We start from the raw sequence: 5,226 nt of genomic DNA on the forward strand, positions 1-5,226 counted from the left end.
ATTCAGTCTCACGCCAACATTGATAAAAAATATGGGCTCTTTAGTCCCGTTTAATGTCTACCAAACGATTCAATCAATCACTCCTAAGTACTGCATTTTATGCATTATTGTAGTACTTCAAAGTTCAAGGTCGCTACCAATTTCTTATTTTTAAAGATATTATATAAGCAGCGGGATTGTGGCTTTAGGTAACCAAGGGGAAGTTCCAGGCTCAGCAGGCCGTACAAGTAAGTGTTGCTGATGCACAGGACTGCAAGGACTGCTCATTTTAAACGTAGCTGTAGAGTAGCGTTTTACGCCTTGTGTGCTTCGAACTCCATCACAGTTAAGGACAAAGTGGAAAATTGTTAGTAAACAGGCGTGTACATGAGCAATGCACTGCTGGAGCAGAGAGTCGCAAATGGCTGCTTCTAGACAAACGCAGGGGGACACACTGTCCGCCTCCGTGGCGCAATCGGCTAGCGCGTTCGGCTGTTAACCGGAAGGCTGGAGGTTCGAGCCCTCCCGGAGGCGCATGGTATCCCTGTTTTTTTTCCCCCTTTCTTTTGTGCCCTTGTATCTCTCAGAAAAAACATCGTCTGAAGATAAATAATTGTTTTCGAGAGGTCCAGATGTTTGCATGGATGCAGTAAAAGTAGCACTATTTAAATTACAAAAAAAAAAAAAGAATAAATAAAGTGTTACTCAGTACGAGGGAAACTACATATATTACTGGTTCTAGTTCTTAAAAAAAGAAAGGGCATCTTTATATCATCAACGAAACAAATAATCAAGTACAAGTAACGCGATACCTGATACGCTTATACGCGTGTGCAGTAACAGCATGAGACATTAAATCGCAGTCAAACTGCTCATACGTCTTAGAAAAGACACGTCGTTCGCTGCAGACACGATGGCAGAAGTATTCGCATCAACACTAAAGTTTGCTCCGAAGCGTGTTTGCTTCGTACGTATAGACGCTTTACACACGCGCCAAATTACAGCCGCCATTGCTGACCTTCTCTTGTCTTACCAAGATGCCGAGCAACTGAAACGGTAGTTGACGATCCTCTACAAAGGCCGATGCTTTAGAAAAGGACCCAGTTGAATCTAATATGGCAATAACCTGGCCTGCTATGGTAATGATGAAGTGAAATAAACGAAATAAGAGGAAACAAAAACTGAAGGTCAGTTATGGCGGCGTCCATGCACAGCTGCTGCAAAGCGTCTATTTGTCCGCTTCGCACATGTTTGCAGACAGTTCTTGCATGACCAATATGACCGTCGTGCGAGGAAAGCCTCAGATAGAGCCTGTCTTTTGGTGTACGATGTATTAGTGGCCACTTCGCACTCTCAACTACGCTGTCCGCAACGAAGACGCGGCTATTGCGTCCCTGTCTGCAGAGATCAGGATCTCGTATGGGGTTTGCGCAAGGCGTCGCGGGACGGCGGAATCAATCTACGAAAGCTCCCGATTGATGACTTTATATAGAAGGAGTTTCGTCGCAGATTCTTTCACTTCTTGCGTCATCGCCTTTCTCGTTTCGTACATCGGCGACGTATACGAGCGAAGAGGTATAGCTGCGATAAAACGAGGTGATCGCTTTTTTTTTTATTTTACGCTCTTACACGCGTGACGTGGATTGTAGGTATTTCCTTCTTCTACGAGCTTATCGGCTTATCTCCTGACTCAGTTACTCAATCGTGCCCGTATATATACCGACCACTGCAAGGTCGTGTGTTGGTCGCAACAGCCTTACTTTATCTGAAAGCTCTTATTTCCCCTTTTCTTTGCGGCACGCTTTTCCCTCGTTTATTTTATTTCTAACTGCCGCTTTCTATTTTTTTTTCTTTCGTTCAAAAGGAGCCGGTTTTCATTTTATCGCATCGTTCCCCTTCTCCTTTGTTGACTTTAGTCCTTTAGTTGGCACTAAAACGAGTGGTATAGTGCGTTGCCCCCCGATAGGAAGCCCGAGTAGCAGGCTATCAAAACCACCGGTTTGTATCACACCGGTTATTAAAGCATTCCGAGGATACCGGTGTGACCCGCGGTCGACATCGGCGCTAGATAGGTAGAGCGTACGGGAGGTTTTCGAGGATGTGGCTAGCGTACCGAGCCTTTATGCCTCGTTTCTTTTCCCTCCGTCCGCTTCGAGGGTGGTTAGAGTCGGTAAAGGTTCAGGAAAAGCTCCTCCCATTTTTAATGCGAAAGCATTAACTGTCCCATGGAGCGAGTCGACATCATCAGAGCCGTATATGTAGAGAGTTTGGCCATTCGTTGGGAATTATAGGAGACAAATGAGGAGGCGCCATTGGCCGAAAGCGGGCTGGGCGTGTTTCAGGGCGTCTTCACAAATTCGACTGTGGCCAACCAGAAGCCAGAAATATTACCCTGGCGGTAGTCGCGAGAAACAAACTTGATAAGTGCGTCGGAGTGACTCTTGGTGACTGAAAATATGGTGCATATGATGTTTCAATCACGGTCACCCAAAATAATGGTGGAAGAGTGCGACTAGCGGAACGATCGACATAATCCGTACGCCAAATACCGACAGCCAGGAATCTGCCGTCCGAGCGGTTACACTCTGTCCGAGCAAAATAGAGTTCAGCGGCGCATTCGTTTCTTACATCTTTCTGCATGATCATGATCGAAACATCACGTGCACGTTATTTTCAACCACGAAGGGTTACTACACTTCACTCTTACGCGCTTATTAAAACTATATACGAACCTTTGATTAAAACAGTTTATCGCTACCACCGCTACGGGATTCTTTTAGGTGGCTTCTGGTTGGCCAAGAGAGCATGCCAAGCCTACTTTCTGCATCTGGTGCACGCCCTGGCTCTGCCCGCGTCTCCTATTGACCAAACGCTCTTTATACACGGCTCTGGGTTTCCCCATGGTCCGATTGTCGTCAAGATGAAAGCGAGAGCGTTCTCGGATGCTTATTGGACGCGGCGCCACATGCACGAGCGTAATCAACCAATGAGGAAATTTTTACCGGTTCGCGACTTCACAGTTAGGCAATGCGTATGATGTGCTTGTCCTTAGTGCTCCTACATTCACCGGCCGGTGCCAGCTTGTGCACGGCAACAGAAAGACTTGAGATCTGCTTACGAAACGCGGGTTGTCAGTGGCTTCCCACGTGACATACCAGGCGATCACAGTTTCAGCCGGCGTCCGATCGCACCTCGCCGCGGTGTCCGGTTCGTTGCAGACGACCTACATTTCTCCGGTCTGGTAGACAAATGACGTATGTTCGATGTTTTCTCGTTTTATTTTCGTCTGCGAATGACGCTTTGTAGCACGTGAACCGCGTTCTTCGCTCGCGTTAGCCGACGAACCGTCTACGAACGCTATTTCTACTTGCTTCGAAAGAAGCAAATTAAATCTCGCTCTAGTTTTTGCGGTGACCAAAATCAGATTCTTGAACATCCAGTGGGGTAGCCCCCAGGCACGCCCGTACGTGACTGGGACGCCTGGTCCACAATCCAGCTCCCCCCCCCCCCCCCCCCCCCCCCCCCCCGGTTGCTACGCTACTGTAAACATCACCAACTATAGTGTACCTACGGCCTAGACACGAGTTGTTGGCTTTGAGGTACAGTCAGGCGAAGTGTTAACTGTAGTGGCTTGCCCAAGTTCTCGGCTCATTTTATACAATGACTCATTCATGCGCCTTTCGTAAAAGAACAGTTCTTCAGGTTCTGTATTTTTTACGAATTCAGACGGAGCCCTTGAAGCCAGAGCTCCCAATCGATGTGGAGCGATATATATCTTTCCGGAATATCCTAGGACACCTCGCAGCGAGGGGAATTGTGGGGCTGTCCTGATGTACTCACATACCCTGTTTTACGTTCTTTCTGCCTTCTCTGCGTTCTGAAATCAGAAATTATTCAACCAGCATCAACTTCGTCTTTGATTCTTAGATAATCTCACGTGCCGTATATCGGAACATGGCGTTACGAACAAAACGATGGTGGCGCCACCTTTCTCGCCGGCTTGTAAAGATGTATTTGCTCGCTGACATCGCTGAAATCAGCGCATAATGACGCGCGAAGCGACTTAAATGGACCTTTCCCGCGTAAAAACGACACCAAGCGGCGAAGGTTCGAAGTGCGATTGGTGTCCGGATGGTGCGTTGCACGATCACTTCTGCCTCTGCTGCCACTCAAGTCATGGAGGAGACAAGAGGAGTAGCGCAAGTCTCCTCCCTGATTCCAATCGTAGTTCGAGCCTATGCCGCTGCGTGAAGAGGGACAGCGCACGTCTCCTTTTCTCTCTCAGTTTCTCGGCGCATACGGCCATACGGTGTGCAAGTTGACCTGCTCCTTAAGCACCTCGCATGTTCAGTACCCCCCAAACGCGCCCACGCGCTTTTGTTTACCCCCGACCTTAACCAATGACGGCAGTGCTGACTTGGCTGTCTCGTCATCGCGCGATGCGCGTGCGCGTTCATTATGTTGCCCTTTGGTTGGCATGCTCCTCCTCGCCTCCCGATGCGCCAAACAAGCATTTTGCAACATTTACTCGCCGTATAGGCTGTTTGATTCATTGGCACCGGCCCACGCCGGTTCAGAAAAGGGTGACGCGGTGGAAACATGTGTAGGGCGGTGTACTGCCAATATATGACTTGAGTTACGTTTGCACGTAAATGGAGTAAGTTCGAGTAAAACGAACGCGGCACTGTTCATGGGTTTATCCAGGATTGTCAATTTGTGGGGGGAGGGGGAAGGGCTAAAATTTCTAGAAGGGTTTTGGGGTGTATACCCTATAAGATTGTGTGCTTTGTGTACGAAATTCGGGGCGGGGAGGGGGGCGGGGGGGGTCGGACCCAGCCTGGGTTTGGGTGTTTGTGTGTGTGTGTGTGTACGGGTATAGGTGGATAAATCGCTGGTACTGTTGCGGGAAGTGTAGGCAAATCGAATAGAGCCTGGTTATGGTAGCCTGGTATAAGGAACCCTAACATACAAGTCAACAACGGTAACGTTGACAGGTATAGACCACCACGCGGCCATGACGTCACGCAACTGCGGTGTCGCTATCGACGGCACTGCGCATGCTCAGACGCTTCCCTTCACGCGAATACGGTTTCTGCGCACGCGCAGTGCCCACACCTGGTGTGGGCAAACGCGGGCTTGTTTGTAAACAGCGTGCCGGTCTATAGAAACAACCAGCACATCTCCCTGAATATGATAGCAGTGAAAGGAGATGACCTGTACAAGAAAACGCAGAGCCATGCACTGTCT

The 5,226-nt window shown here is 48.8% G+C and overlaps 1 non-coding gene across 1 annotated transcript; it reads left to right on the forward strand.

The window, feature by feature from the left end:
• The first annotated feature begins 439 nt into the window (after nt 1-439).
• Trnan-guu lies at nt 440-513 on the forward strand. Its single transcript has one exon. It is a non-coding gene; the product is annotated as a tRNA-Asn (tRNA).
• Nucleotides 514-5,226: the final 4,713 nt, after the last annotated feature.

Source organism: Ixodes scapularis, unplaced genomic scaffold (assembly GCF_016920785.2).
Source record: "Ixodes scapularis isolate PalLabHiFi unplaced genomic scaffold, ASM1692078v2 PGA_scaffold2__306_contigs__length_199485367, whole genome shotgun sequence".
Classification (NCBI taxonomy): Eukaryota; Metazoa; Arthropoda; class Arachnida; order Ixodida; family Ixodidae; genus Ixodes; species Ixodes scapularis.